The 15,968-nt window shown below is 55.5% G+C and overlaps 1 protein-coding gene across 2 annotated transcripts in view; it reads right to left on the minus strand.

Annotated features, from left to right (window-relative positions):
* The window catches only part of Unc93a (unc-93 homolog A), a 37,476-nt gene extending 21,886 nt beyond the window's left edge, over nucleotides 1-15,590 (minus strand). Inside the window, exons 1-2 of one of the 2 annotated variants that reach the window (XM_046449359.2) lie at nucleotides 15,336-15,590; nucleotides 5,198-5,425 (exon numbers count right to left, since the gene is read on the minus strand). The gene's annotated coding sequence lies outside the window, so the exon portion shown is untranslated. The remainder of the gene's footprint in view (nucleotides 1-5,197; nucleotides 5,426-15,335) is intronic. The other variant, XM_046449358.2, reaches the window with a different exon arrangement.
* Between the last annotated feature and the right edge of the window lie 378 nt (nucleotides 15,591-15,968).

Here is a 15,968-nt window from a genome sequence, read left to right on the forward strand (position 1 = left end):
GTTGGGTCGGCAGTCACTGGCCACATGCAACAGCTGAGCTCCTGACCTGCAGCAGGTGGAGCTGTGACACGGAACTCACAGCTGCATTTTATTTAGTTAATTAAAATTCAAACAGCAGTTACTGATTTGGATAGGGCAAGTCTGCCCCAAACCTCAGAGCCGAAGCTGAAAAATCCCTTTGCTACTCATTTGTTAGTAAAGCTTGATGCTTGCAGACTGTTCCCAAAGCTCTGTGACCCTGGTCACCTCTGCCTAGTGTGGATCTATGAAGTGAGCCTTCCAGCGTTGGTCAGGGACATGTGGTGGCAACTGTTGAGGGAAGCCACCATCTGAAAACTATGACCCTCAGTCAAGGGGATGAGGTGCTTGAAGCTTAGTCTGATGACAATGAGAGTTTGATGAAAATGATGACTATGTGGAGCACATGTGGATAACGTGCTCATGCAGAACAGAGAGCAGCATGGTGCACCAGGGCCTGACCTTGGAAAAGGCTCTCACCCGTTCCCTGTGGTGGGCGTTCTCAGGTGGGCCATGGTCCTCTCTGCGCTCGACTTCCCTTGAAAAGGGAGGCTGCAGAAATTCAAAAGGCCAACCTTTCAGAAAGTCCCCGCAACAGCTGGGCGCCAGGGCACACCTGCAATCCCAGCGGCTCGGGAAGCTGAGGCAGGAGGATCGCCAGGTCACAGCCAGACTCAGCAACGTAGCGAGGCCTGAGCCATTAGGGAGAACTTGTCTCAAAGAGGAAAACATTAAAAGAGCTGGGACGTGGCTCAGTGGTAAGGCACCTTAGGTTCAGGCCCTAGTTCTGGGAAAAGGAACGATACTCAGCATAACATGGACTTTCCACCTCAGCCTTGTAATCAGTTAATGAACTTTGACCTTCTTTTCAATTTTGCAACCCACCTCAGGGGCTTCGACTCTGGCCTGTGTACCTTGTGCACGGGGCACTTGTCCTTGGTGCTGGACGACTTCTGACCTTGTCTTCTGCTACTGCTGCTCTCTGGCCTGGCTGCTTAGGTTGACCCGGACCACCTTCTGGATGCTCCACCAGCCCTGGGAGCATCTTCAGCAGCTGTTCCCAGCTCCCCACGGAGGACCTGGGCCTCCTGACGCATTTTACGCCATGCAGAATCCCCTTGGCCGCCTGCTTCCGTCTTGGCAAGCCTCCCCCTCCCTGTCCTGTCCCCTAGCTGGGAACTCACTTCCAACATCATCACTTTGGTCACGTCAGCCTCTTCACCACCCCACCCCCAGGCCCTGCTTTATGGAGGTTTAGAGGGACTTTTAAAATTATTTTTTATTTATATGTAACAGCAGAGTGCATTGCAATTGTTATTGCACATATAGAGCACAATTTTTAATATCTCAGGTTGTATACAAAGTATATCCACACCAATTCGTGTCTTTATACATGTACTTTGGATAATAATGTCCATCTCATTCCACCATCATTTCTAACCCTATGCTCCCACCCTTCCCCTCCCACCCCTCTGCCCTATCTATAGTTTGTCTGTTCCTCCCATGCTCCCTCTCCCTACCTCACTATTAATCAGCCTCCTTATATCAGAGAAAGCATTTGGCATTTGGTTTTTTGGGGATTGGCTAACTCCATTTAGCATTATCTTCTCTAACTCCATCCATTTACCTGTAAATGCCATCATTTTATTCTCTTTTAGTGCTGAGTAACATTCCATTGTGTATATATGCCACTTTTTATCCATTTGTCTACTGAAGGGCATCTAGGTTGGTTCCACAGTTTAGCTATTGTAAATTGTGCTGCTATAAACATTGATGTGGCTGTGTCCCTGTAGTATGCTGTTTTTAAGTCCTTTGGGTATAGACTGAGGAGAGGGATAGCTGGGTTAAATGGTGGTTCCAATCCCAGTTTTCCAAGGAATCTCCTCCATACTGCTTTCCATATTGGCTGCATCAATTTGCAGTCCCACCAGCAGTGTATGAGTGTGCCTTTTCCCCACATCCTTGCCAACACTTGTTGTTGTTTGTCTTCATAATAGCTTCCATTCTGCCTGGAGATGGTATCTTAGAGTGGTTTTGATTTGCATTTCTCTAATTGCTAGAGATGTTAAACATTTTTTTCATATATTTATTGCTTGATCATATATCATCTTCTAAGAAGTGTCTGTTCAGGTCCTTGGCCCATTTATTGATTAGGGTATATAAAGAACTCAAAAAGCTAAACATCAAAAAAACAACCCAGAGTTTAGTGGTCTATCTGATGTGTGAGGGGTAAAGATTTTTCTCCCAAGATGTAGGCTCTCTGTTGACCTCACAGACAGTTTCTTTTGCTGAGAAGAAACTTTTTAGTTTGAGTCCATCCCATTTATTGATTCTTGATTTTTAATTCTTGTGCCAAAGGAGTTGTATTAAGGACGTTGGGGCCTAATCCCACGTGATGGGATTACTACTTTTTCTTCTGGTTTTATTCCTAGGTCCCTGATCCATTTTGAGTTGAGTTCTGTGCATGGTGAGAGATAGGGGTTTAATTTCGTTTTGTTGCATATGGATTTCCACTGTTCCCAGCACCATTTGTTGAAGAGGCTGTGTTCTCGGTTTGGGGGGATTTTAAGAGTGCACAGCGTCTTTACCTTCTGGGAGGCTCCTTACGCAGAAGCCTCCAGCACCGCAGATCACCGAGGCAGGTTTAGATATGTCACCCACTGGCTTCCTCCTGTCTTCCTAGACCCTGACAATGGCCCTCATCTACAGAAGCAGCCCCACAGACAAGTGCTTGAACAGGGAAGGGAGTGGCAGACCTGGGCACCCAGAAGCTGCCTTGGCTTTCATGCCACTCAAGCATATGCGCAGAGTGTGCCCAGGAGCTGGGAACCTGCACCAGGGCTACCCTACACAAGACCAAAGAGATTGACACAGATGACCCAAGGTACCCACAATCATCTCACTCCTGGAAACTGGCATCCAGGGGAAGTTCCAGTACCTGGGATGGAACAGAAAGGACCTCCGAGGCCTTGAATGTTGGATAACAGAGGCAAAGGACAGGTAGCTCATCCCAAAGAAAGGAAACGGGTTGCTAACCGCTAACCTCGGGATCCACTCCCCCACCCCCAACAGCTGCTGACCCTCTGGAGATCCAGCCGCACTTCCCAGCACAAGGAGTGGCTAATGAGTCCCCCAGCTCTTCTTCCCCTGTCTTGGGGCACACAGGCAGACAGAAAGAGGAGGAGGGTGGACAGGAAATCTGGGATCCACAAAGGGCAAGACACACTCCTCTCAGGGGCAACCAGCTGGGCCCTCACTTCTCTCCTGCTCTCTATCTCTGGTTTGTCTGTTTCCTAAATAAAACCGGCTTTCCCTGCTTGCCTCTGTGACTCTCGGGGGTCTATCTTCAGCACTGGGGGAATGAGGACCCACCCCAGTTTCCAAGACTGGTATCAACTTCACCGCTAGGTGCCACTGTTTGCCACCACTGGTAGCCGATGCTCCCAGGAGTCCAGTGGCAGAGATCTCTGCTTAACTCAGCAAGCTTCCTGCCAAGAAGCTGGGGAGAGCTCCGAATTTCAGGGAAGTGCCGTGAGTGGCCAGCTCTGGCCAGGAGAGCGCGCACAGAAGCCCATCAGCCTCAGTGTTCCCGACATGTACCTCTGAAGTCTGAAAGGGGCTCCCAGGAAGTCCACGAGTCCCCTAGCCCTCGCCTGACTCTGACCCGCAGAGGATGGCACTTGCCAGCACAGGGAGGGGCGATGGCTGTGTCCTGAGCAGCTGTTGCACTGGGAGAGGGCTGCACTCAGGGACCGGGCAACCTTGGGGAAGAGCCACTGGTACTAGCACAGCCATGGTGAGCAGAAAGGTTTTCTCTTAGCTGTTACTCCAAAGCACCCATGATCCCGGGACAGGTCGATGCCAGACTGGACCCACATGGGCATGTGTGGCCGTGACAGCTGGCACCCGGCTGGGCAGATACCTCCTGAGGGGTGGAGGGTTCACGGGACCAGCGTTTGTCCTCAGTGAGGCAAAGCCTCCAACTGGGGAAGGGGTTTGGGACAAGAAGGCTGTGTTGGCCTCTGAAGCCCCTAATTCCACACCCTGCAGAGGGCAGGGACCGCTCAGGACAAGAGCAGAAGCTGCTGACCTCTCCACTCTTAGGGCAGCTCCCGGCCCACAACCTCAGAGCTCTCCTGTCCTGGGATTCTGCGGCTTCCTTTCTCTGAGGGGTCCTTAGCACACACCTCCTCTGACATCTGAGTCCCCAGTAACCACCAGCCAGGCTGCCCGGCCCCCGGCACAGCATCCCACCTGCTGAGGCACCCTTTGGGTTCCAGAGTGGGGGGCGTCTGCACCCTGCCCTCCTCTCCCCCAGCACAGCAGCCACAGTTCAGGAAACCTAACTGCTTCACTCTCACTCCAGGAGTGACGGAGGGCCCTGGATTGGGACACACACACACACACACACACACACACACACTTTGCTCTCCCCGTGCATGGCTCCTTTCCCCTTTCCAATGAGCCCCCACTGCCTTAGATGAGGAACTGACTCCTGCAGTGCCCACCATATTCACGGGGCCTGCCTGTGCCGGGTAGTGCTGCCCCACCTATGGTAGTGGACCCACCCACAGGATGGCCAGGGCCCCGGTCTCACGTGGCTGAATTCTAGGGGAGAGAACAGGCTGTAAACAAATGAGCAACAGAAGCCACACAAACTGAGAAGACGGCAAGTGCTAGACCAAGAACAAGACAGGCGACACCACCAGGGTGCACACGCCCATCCACACAGTGGACACAATGGACGCTCCCCCATCCACACAGTGGACACAATGGACACTCCCCCATCCACACAGTGGGCAGAACACCTCCCAGCCACGGACAGCAGGGCTTGTCCAGGGTGGAAGCAGGAGGACAGCTTTCCACTATCAGGACCTGAAAGCCCGTTCTGCACCAGCAGAGCTCATGCCGCTAACAGGAGGGGAGGCTCTGTTTTGAATAAGGTGAAGTCCACCAGCAAGAAGCTGGAGTTGAGCCTCAGCCAAGGGCTGCTACCTTTCTGATCTGCCTGGACAGGGCACAGGAGGGAGTCTTCCAGGTGCTTCCCATCAAGCCGCAGTGATGTTAAGTTGTGTTGGCAAAGCTCCAGCGATGATCATGTGCTTTGCAGGAGCAAAGCCAAATACCATTGGCCTGGCGCTCTGTCCGCCCACTGGGTGGAGTGCCCTGTGTTATTTACCTGGCTGAGTTGCCACCTTCCTTCCTCAGGGTCACTCTCGGGGTGCTCAGCTCTCGAGTCTTGGAGAAGGTCAGCGAGGTGTCTTCTAGGCTTGAGCCTGATGCACTACCGGAATGACCGACTCTTCCCACACTGTGCCGGAGACCTGCTTGTGTCAGCAAGTGGCCAGGCCTGTTTGTTGAGTGCAGCTCTGTTGGGTGCCCTTGGACTGGGAGCCCAGAACTATCCCTGGGGAGGGATTGGGGCAGGTTGCAGAGAGGTAGTCTGGGAAAGGGCTTAATGTAACTAACCTAGGCAGAAGTTTTAGAAAGGCTTCTATTAAATAAAATGTAGGACCTGCCCACTTTCATGAAGAATCATATGCATAATGTAAAGGAATGTGCTGTAATTCAATACGTGCACACACGTAATGCATTAATTGTAGACACTGTGCATGGGAGGACGTGTGTGAGCACACAATGTGTGGACACCTACATACATGCATCTCAGTAGACTCACAGCAGGCTCTCCTCGGGACGACAGGTTTGTGGCAGGAAAGGGGCACCTGTATGTGATTTCTGAACTTCTAAGAAGAACATCTAATCTTAAGAAGAAACAAAAATTGAGAAGAAACTTTTATAAAGAAATTCTCTTGGGTGGAACTCTAAAATTCAAAGAAAAACACCGACTTACTTCTGGTTACCCTGCTTCTGCCTGGGCTTTCCCAGCAAATGGGAATGAGGAAGAGCAGCCCTGAAGTTTGGGCACTGGCCTGTGCTCTGGGTGGGTGGCCCCCCACCCCCGCTCTCCCCCTCGCAGGCCTTGTTAGCTGTGCCTTTGGGGCAGGGGGTTCTGCAGCCGCGACACTGGTCAGTACTCACTGGGGCTCAGGCAGCTTCCCCTCTGGATGGGCAACTCTGTTTGACCTGGTCTGTTTCTGAGAAGCTGGAAAGAAGGTCCTGGGACCCTGGGCAGACCAGGGCTGCACAGTTAGCTAGCAGGACCGGAACTCTGTGCCCTAGACACTGGTGGCCTGTGACAAGAGCAAGCTGGGGCCCTGCCCTCAACCTGAGCCTGCAGGGCTTCCAGGCTACTACCAGCTGCCCTTCCTAGGAACAGGCAACCCGACACCTGGCCACCCCACACAGTGGCCAGGGCAAGGGGTGGTCAGCTGTGGAGAAGATCAGGCTGACGTGTGCCTGAGAACCGGCAGGAGTGTGACTCCCAAGAGGAAGGGAGTCCTGTGCTCGGGAGGTGAGGGGGGGTGGTATTTGCCTTCGGCCTGGGTTACGCCAGCCCAGGCTGCGCTCGCCAAGGCAGGGCCAGAGCCGTGTAGCCAGGCCCTGGTGTTCTCGCCCACTGAGCTGGGCGGCACCTCATGGGCCCAGCTGCACTGACACTCAGCCTGTGGGCGTGGTTGGGGTGCAATCCCCAGACCCGTGTTCCTCCTGCCCACTGTGTTCAGTTGCTGAGATGGTGTTGAGGCCCAAGAGCCTCTGACCCCTCGACCGGGCAGAGTGAGCTCTGCTGTGTGAAACAGAAGGGCAGCAAGGGCTCAGCGGGCAGGTGGACACTCCAGCCTTCCCACTGCGCTCCTTCCCTTAGGCGCCCCTCCCCATCCTGCAAGGCATTTTAAAGTTGTTTCCAGATAACCTTCCCCCGCATTCAGGCTGACTTTCATTTTGTAAGTAGGTCTGACATCTGGACTTGTTGACGCATCAGGTCTTCCCCGAGAGCCTACTGTGTGTCACTGACTGCTGTACAGTCTCTGGGGAGCTCGAGACTCTTCATGGCCCATGGAACGGCCTGTTCCGTAACATCAAGTTCACAGCCGAGTGCCTCCAGGGCCCAGGGCAGCTCTGTGAGAGTTAGAGGTGGTCCCTGCTCTTCTCTTGAAACCCACTCTGTCTGCAGATCGGGGGAGCCTGGAGGGTTGCTCAGCAGGACCGCAGGCCAGGGAGGGTGTGATCCAGGGTGGGCAGCCAGGAGGCCTGGGACCTCAGCGCTGCCCTGAGCCTGCACTCGCTGGGATGCGGCAATTGCTCGTTGCTGGTAGTGGAAGCGCAGACCATCTGCATCAGTGAGCTTCCAGTTCCCAGGGCAGTTGACATTCTGTGAGATTCTGTGAAATCATTTGCTGAGACAATGAGTCAATTCATCTTTGAAAATTTTCTAAATGACTGTCCTTCCAGCACCTTTTATGGATTTTGCTTTGGAAAGTTCTTTCTCATGAAAGTTCTTTCTCACTAACCTCTTTTGATAGCTGGGAGGGTTTCATTTCTCTTTGAGCATCACGAGGGGTCTGTTACCTAGACTCTGTGATCCTGCAAACACACCAGCAACGAATGAAGACTAAGGGGTGTGTGTGTGTGTGTACACGGGTGCAGGCACATCTCCATTCTGGCGTGTTCCACGGCCCTCTCTAGCTGCCCGGCAGTGCTGGGGAGTGAGGGGGGAAGTTCAGGGCTGGGTTTGTGGCACAGTACCCTCCTGGCAAGCCTTCAACACACCTGGCCCCCCTCACCCCCCACTTTCATGTATGGTGCCCACTTCTGCTGACATGTGGGGAGCAAGAAAACCAACGCTCAAGCCCCCGTCCCTGAACGTGTACCATGACCTACGTGGCTGCTCGCCGGCCGGCCATGTTGATGTCTTGCTCTAAGAAACGTGGCCATCGTGAGATTTCCCCACCACGCATTTCCCAGCCTCACACCTGCTTCTGTGTTCCAGGAAAGACTCACCCCAAGGAACGGCCTCCCCAAGCTGCTCACTGAGGCTCTCCTGCCCCCAGTGGACACTCGGGTGACCCCTTGGGTCGAGGCTAGACCCCGGCCCTCCAGGTCCCGTCCCTTGTCTAGTGGTCAGCTGGTGGGGATTAGAACATCTGACCTCCTGAAACTGGCAAGACCCAGAGGAAACCACGTCCTCAGCTGGTGCCCTGAGCCTTTCCGTCCCTGGACTCTAGATCACCCTTGACTCACGCCAGCCCTACCCGAGAGGTTTAAGCAAAGCGGATGCTCCCAGCAAGGGCTGTCCCCAACAAAGTCCATCTCCTGGCCCCTCTGCCCTTGTGCAGGACTCCCAAGGAGAGGCCACCAAGGCCTAGGTCTCCTTTCACAGGGGAGGACAGCAGCCTCCGCCCATCAGTGCAGCCGGGGTGAAGCCGTTTCTCCTCTGGAGGGCTGCTCGAGCCTTTCTCTAAACCAGGAGCAACCCCATGTCTGCTGGGAGGAAGGCGCAGTGTGAGCCCACGGACTGCAGAGGGCTGACCGAGGTCTGCAGCCAGGCCCAGGCCCGGCCCGCGGAGGTGGGGTGTGGGTCAGCATGGAGGGTGCTTTAGCCAGCTTTTGCTGCTGTGATGGAAAGACCTGAGAAGAACAATCTCACGGGAGGAAAAGTTCACTTGGGGGCTCACCGTTTCAGAGATCTCGGTTCATAGAAGGCTGGCTCCCTTCCTCGGGACTCGAGGTGAGGCAGAGGCAGAAGAGTGTGGTGACCAGGAAGCAGAGAGAGACTGCGCTCACCAGGTACAAATATATACCCCAAAGCCCCGCCCCCAGCGCCCACCCGCCCCAGCCACACCCACCTGCTTCCAGTTACCCTTCAGTCAATCCCATCAGGGGATTAACGCACTGACTGGGTTAAGGCTGTCATGACCCATCCCTGCACCTCTAAACCTGCTTGCATTGTCTCACACCTGAGCCTTTGGGGACACCTAAACCTAACAGATGGCCAGGCCGGCTTCCAAAAGGCCCGTAGCTCTGCCTGACTTCCTGGACGCCAGCACCTGGACCAGGACTATGACCTCCAAACACTGTGTGGGCAGCCCCTCCACGCCCCTGGGCACCTGGTCTCCCTCCCCACCAGCAGACAGGTGGGGCACACGTTTGTGCAGGGTTTTATGGGGCAGCAGCCACACGCATTCCCCTCCACCCCTAGAGAGCACTTCCCGAGGGCCCTTCTGGCTGGGGTGTGGTGCTGGGAGCCTTGGGTTCTGCGCCTCCTGGGAGCCTGATGTCCAGAATGAGTTCAGCTGGCCTTGCCTCCTCTCCGCCACGTTCAGGGCCGTGAGCTGCCTGCGCCCCGCTGCTCAGCTGGTCTGAGACAGAGGCAGCCCCAGGGAGTGGGAAGGGCACCTCCAGGTGCTGCTCAGAGCGTGACCTCCAGGCCTCCTCTCAGGGGAGGTCCTCCTGGGCTCCACTCAGGGGTCTTCTTGGCCCCCTCTTGGAAGGACATTTTCTGAGCCATCGTGGTGATTTCAACTGCAGCAGGAACCCCTTGAGAATAGGTTGATTTGCTCATTTGCCAAGAGAAACCAACATGGCTGTGGAACTCGGGTCCTGGTGCCTCAGCCTCCCGGGTCACTGGATCACAGGTGTGCACCACTGCGCCCGGCCCTGAAGATGATGCTCTATGCCGATGACAGGGAACTTTCTGTGCTCTTTTATTCCCGACACAGTAAGTGCAGACATAGGGCCACTGGTAGGGTTCAAGGATACACCTGGATTGGACAGGTTCCCTGCTGTGCACTGCTGTTTCCTTGACAAACATCAAGTCTTTTTCTTTTTTATTCCATTTCCACCCGTAAGCAAAAAGCGACTCAACTCTCCCGGTTCCAACTTCTTGGGGAAGAAAGAAGCAGATTAGGGTACGCTTGAGCTGTCTAGCCAGCGGGTCAGTGCTTCCTGGGAATACGTGGAGTGTGCCCACAGGGACCAAGGTCAGCCCATGTGGACGGGTCTCACGAAGGACCCTGGGGAACATCAGTCCTGTCACAGAGCCACTCTCCTTCCTGGGGGAGGCCAGAGCAGCCCCCTTGCCCCCCTCGGCACCCCGCTGTCTGCATCGCAGAGGAGGGACGGTCACCACACCGGCTGTCTTCATCTATCACGCTCGCCAGTGAGAGGAGAGTCCAGTAGTGTTTGTGTGACATTTTTACACTCTGACCATGACATTACTTGCACTGTGACAACCTCAGAGCAAATCAACAGTGTAAAAAACACGTTTCATGTACTTGGCTGTGAACTCTCAGTAGTGAGCATGATCATGTTCAAAATTCCGTCCCATCCCTCTCACCCACAGCCTGTGAATTCAACTCAGAACCAACTCCAGCGGAAGGTCCACTTTGCCCCTGACCTGAAGCCACTCATAGCTGCTCTGCCTGGGCTCCTATTTGTACCCCACTGTTGTCTAGAACCAGGGATGCAGTGCTGTCCTTGCTGGGCTTCCCCCAGGGCCGCTGGACGGGAGCTGCTGTGGACACTGACTCTGGACCCCCTGGGCCTTCTGTGGGAACCTTGGTGGCCACAGACCTGCTTCCTGAGTGCTATTATTGTTCTTGGAGCATTAGGCATCAGGGGCCCGTGGTGTGCTGGGAGCTGGACCAGAACCAGAGCCAAAGCTGTGAACAGGCCTGGTCCTGGCCTCGTGGCTCACAGTTGATGGAGAGATTCGGATGGTTAACGGGGTTTTGTGTCGTGGCACAGACACCTTGACAGAGTGTGTACAGGTGTGATTGTGCCAGCCAGAAGGATGTGAGAGGAGATGTGGGGGCAGCACCTGGGAGAAAAACCTGCATAAAGCTGAGGGATGCTGGCTGGAATGAGGGGGGTATTCCCGGCAGAGAAAGGTAGGGGGCAGTGGAGGGGCCAGAGAGGCACAGCTCCCAGAGCACATGACACAGTCAGCACAGCAGGTTGCAAGGCAGGGATGGGAGCCAGGGCAGGAAGGCAGATTGGGGACCGGAGAGGTAAGCAGGGGTGTGGAGAGCAGGCCGTGCCTGCCCTGGTGACTCCATGGTGTGCAGGACAGCAGTCATCAGGCTGTGCCTGCCCTAGTGACTCCATGGTGTGTAGGACAGCAGTCCTCAGGCTGTGCCTGTCCTAGTGACTCCATGGTGTGTAGGACAGCAGTCCTCAGGCCGTGCCTGCCCTGGTGACTCCATGGTGTGTAGGACAGCAGTCCTCAGGCTGTGCCTGCCCTAGTGACTCCATGGTGTGTAGGAAAGCAGTCCTCAGGCTGTGCCTGCCCTGAGTGACTCCATGGTGTGTAGAACAGCAGTCCTCAGGCTGTGCCTGCCCTGGTGACTCCATGGTGTGTAGGACAGTAGTCCTCAGGCTGTGCCTGCCCTGGTGACTCCATGGTGTGCAGGACAGCAGTCCTCAGGCTGTGCCTGCCCTAGTGACTCCATGGTGTGTGGAACAGCAGTCCTCAGGCTGTGCCTGCCCTAGTGACTCCATGGTGTGTAGAACAGCAGTCCTCAGGCTGTGCCTGCCCTAGTGACTCCATGGTGTGTAGAACAGCAGTCCTCAGGCTGCACCTACCCTGGTGACTCCATGGTGTGTAGAACAGCAGTCCTCAGGCTGTGCCTGCCCTGGTGACTCCATGGTGTGTAGGACAGCAGTCCTCAGGCTGTGCCTGCCCTGGTGACTCCATGGTGTGCTGAACAGCAGTCCTCAGGCTGTGCCTGCCCTGGTGACTCCATGGTGTGTAGGACAGTAGTCCTCAGGCTGTGCCTGCCCTGGTGACTCCATGGTGTAGGACAGCAGTCCTCAGGCTGCGCCTGCCCTAGTGACTCCATGGTGTGTAGGACAGCAGTCCTCAGGCTATGCCTGCCCTGGTGACTCCATGGTGTGTAGAACAGCAGTCCTCAGGCTGTGCCTGCCCTGGTGACTCCATGGTGTGGACAGCATTCCTCAGGCTGTGCCTGCCCTAGTGACTCCATGGTGTGTAGAACAGCAGTCCTCAGGCTGTGCCTGCCCTAGTGACTCCATGGTGTGTAGGACAGCAGTCCTCAGGCTGTGCCTGCCCTGGTGACTCCATGGTGTGTAGGACAGCAGTCCTCAGGCTGTGCCTGCCCTGGTGACTCCATGGTGTGTAGGACAGCAGTCCTCAGGCTGTGCCTGCCCTGGTGACTCCATGGTGTGTAGGACAGCAGTCCTCAGGCTGTGCCTGCCCTGGTGACTCCATGGTGTGTAGAACAGCAGTCCTCAGGCTGTGCCTGCCCTAGTGACTCCATGGTGTAGGACAGCAGTCCTCAGGCTGTGCCTGCCCTAGTGACTCCATGGTGTGTAGGACAGCAGTCCTCAGGCTGTGCCTGCCCTAGTGACTCCATGGTGTGTAGGACAGCAGTCCTCAGGCTGCGCCTGCCCTAGTGACTCCATGGTGTGCAGGACAGCAGTCCTCAGGCTGTGCCTTCTGTGGTGACTCCATGGTGTGTAGAACAGCAGTCCTCAGGCTGTGCCTGCCCTAGTGACTCCATGGTGTGTAGAACAGCAGTCCTCAGGCTGTGCCTGCCCTGGTGACTCCATGGTGTGTAGGACAGCAGTCCTCAGGCTGTGCCTGCCCTGGTGACTCCATGGTGTGTAGGACAGCAGTCCTCAGGCTGTGCCTGCCCTGGTGACTCCATGGTGTGTAGGACAGCAGTCCTCAGGCTGTGCCTGCCCTGGTGACTCCATGGTGTGTAGGACAGCAGTCCTCAGGCTGTGCCTGCCCTGGTGACTCCATGGTGTGTAGAACAGCAGTCCTCAGGCTGTGCCTGCCCTGGTGACTCCATGGTGTGTAGAACAGCAGTCCTCAGGCTGTGCCTGCCCTGGTGACTCCATGGTGTGTAGGACAGCAGTCCTCAGGCTGTGCCTGCCCTGAGTGACTCCATGGTGTGTAGGACAGCAATCCTCAGGCTGTGCCTGCCCTGGTGACTCCATGGTGTGTAGGACAGCAGTCCTCAGGCTGTGCCTGCCCTGAGTGACTCCATGGTGTGTAGGACAGCAGTCCTCAGGCTGCGCCTGCCCTGGTGACTCCATGGTGTGCTGAACAGCAGTCCTCAGGCTGCACCTGCCCTAGTGACTCCATGGTGTAGGACAGCAGTCCTCAGGCTGTGCCTGCCCTGGTGACTCCATGGTGTAGGACAGCAGTCCTCAGGCTGTGCCTGCCCTGGTGACTCCATGCTGTGTAGAACAGCAGTCCTCAGGCTGTGCCTGCCCTGGTGACTCCATGGTGTGTGGAACAGCAGTCCTCAGGCTGTGCCTGCCCTGGTGACTCCATGGTGTGTAGAACAGCAGTCCTCAGGCTGTGCCTGCCCTGGTGACTCCATGGTGTGTAGGACAGCAGTCCTCAGGCTGCGCCTGCCCTGGTGACTCCATGGTGTGTAGGACAGCAGTCCTCAGGCTGTGCCTGCCCTGGTGACTCCATGGTGTGTAGGACAGCAGTCCTCAGGCTGTGCCTGCCCTGGTGACTCCATGGTGTGTAGAACAGCACTCCTCAGGCTGTGCCTGCCCTGGTGACTCCATGGTGTGTAGGACAGCAGTCCTCAGGCTGTGCCTGCCCTGGTGACTCCATGGTGTGTAGGACAGCAGTCCTCAGGCTGTGCCTGCCCTGGTGACTCCATGGTGTGTAGGACAGCAGTCCTCAGGCTGTGCCTGCCCTAGTGACTCCATGGTGTGTAGGACAGCAGTCCTCAGGCTGTGCCTGCCCTGGTGACTCCATGATGTGTAGAACAGCAGTCCTCAGGCTGTGCCTGCCCTAGTGACTCCATGGTGTGTAGGACAGCAATCCTCAGGCTGTGCCTGCCCTGGTGACTCCATGGTGTGTAGGACAGCAGTCCTCAGGCTGCGCCTGCCCTAGTGACTCCATGGTGTGTAGAACAGCAGTCCTCAGGCTGTGCCTGCCCTGGTGACTCCATGGTGTGTAGAACAGCAGTCCTCAGGCTGTGCCTGCCCTAGTGACTCCATGGTGTGTGGAACAGCAGTCCTCAGGCTGTGCCTGCCCTAGTGACTCCATGATGTGTAGGACAGCAGTCCTCAGGCTGTGCCTGCCCTGGTGACTCCATGGTGTGTAGGACAGCAGTCCTCAGGGTGTGCCTGCCCTGGTGACTCCATGGTGTGTGGAACAGCAGTCCTCAGGCTGTGCCTTCTGTGGTGACTCCATGGTGTGTGGAACAGCAGTCCTCAGGCTGTGCCTGCCCTGGTGACTCCATGGTGTGTAGGACAGCAGTCCTCAGGCTGTGCCTGCCCTGGTGACTCCATGGTGTGTAGGACAGCAGTCCTCAGGCTGTGCCTGCCCTAGTGACTCCATGGTGTGTAGAACAGCAGTCCTCAGGCTGTGCCTGCCCTGGTGACTCCATGGTGTGTAGAACAGCAGTCCTCAGGCTGTGCCTGCCCTGGTGACTCCATGGTGTGTAGAACAGCAGTCCTCAGGCTGTGCCTGCCCTAGTGACTCCATGGTGTGTAGAACAGCAGTCCTCAGGCTGTGCCTGCCCTGGTGACTCCATGGTGTGTAGGACAGCAGTCCTCAGGCTGTGCCTGCCCTGAGTGACTCCATGGTGTGTAGGACAGCAATCCTCAGGCTGTGCCTGCCCTGGTGACTCCATGGTGTGTAGGACAGCAGTCCTCAGGCTGTGCCTGCCCTGAGTGACTCCATGGTGTGTAGGACAGCAGTCCTCAGGCTGCGCCTGCCCTGGTGACTCCATGGTGTGCTGAACAGCAGTCCTCAGGCTGCACCTACCCTAGTGACTCCATGGTGTAGGACAGCAGTCCTCAGGCTGTGCCTGCCCTGGTGACTCCATGGTGTAGGACAGCAGTCCTCAGGCTGTGCCTGCCCTGGTGACTCCATGGTGTGCAGAACAGCAGTCCTCAGGCTGCACCTGCCCTAATGACTCCATGGTGTAGGACAGCAGTCCTCAGGCTGTGCCTGCCCTGGTGACTCCATGGTGTGTAGAACAGCAGTCCTCAGGCCGTGCCTGCCCTGGTGACTCCATGGTGTGCAGAACAGCAGTCCTCAGGCTGCTCCTAACCTTTGATTCTCCATTTTCAAATCAGCAGTTTGACAAGAACTACTCTATTCTGAGTTTAAGGGCAGAGATTGAGTGACTTTATTCCTGTTTGTACAAGTAAACAACCACTGTATGCCAGGCACAACCACAAGGCACAAGGTGAAATCAAATTAATCATGCCAATAAAAACGACCACCTGTGCACTTGTTGAATTAATCAGAAGCATATAGACGCAGGGACTTATCAAACTCCTTTGGGAAAACCAGGCCCACGAGCTTATAGAACACACCAGCAAACACACCCGAGCCTCAAATGAAGCAACCTCCTCACTAGAGGCCCATAAAAGTAGGAGCACCCCAAGTCTGGACACCGTGGCCCTCGGCCCCTCACCTGGTCACTGGTCTTCAGACTTGGCCAGGAAGATCACCACAGTGAACAAGGTCCGAATCTCTGTCCTCAGTCTTCGTTCGGCACTGCATGGCTTCTCCTGCCCAGGATCACCATGGTAGTCCCATTCCAAGCTGACCACTCAAGCTGACACCGTGAAACTGCCCTCCATTCGGATCTAGGCCTGGAATAAGTTCCTGTGCTTTAATAGCTCTGTGCCCTGGAAAAGTTCTTTGGCAGGTTCCTAATCTTATCTGTCCACCCACAGTGACCTTTGCATCTCTATCTGATGTCCACCTTTGCTCTCAGCTCAGCCTCCTGACCCCTGTGGCTCCTTAACCCTTCCTTGGCCTTTCTATAATATATAGATTTGTGTGCAGTATGATGTGTGTGACTTGATGGTTACAGATATTAGAAATTAAGATTGGAATAAAAGAGCCTGTGATTGCGGCCCATGACACCAGGTGACCCACACGTATTCAGTGAAGTGCCACTACTGAAAGTGGCATAGCGTGGTAGTTGTTGTTACTTAGTAAGACCTGACACTTGGAGGGATGCCGAGGTGCTCCGTCCATGCTAATGACATAGCACTTTCAGGTTCACGACACGTTTGTCACAGACGCCCCTGGAAGCCCT

Source organism: Marmota monax, unplaced genomic scaffold, assembly GCF_021218885.2.
Source record: "Marmota monax isolate L192 unplaced genomic scaffold, Marmota_monax_Labrador192_F-V1.1 WCK01_AAM20220418_F8-fsc00083, whole genome shotgun sequence".
Lineage (NCBI taxonomy): Eukaryota > Metazoa > Chordata > Mammalia > Rodentia > Sciuridae > Marmota > Marmota monax.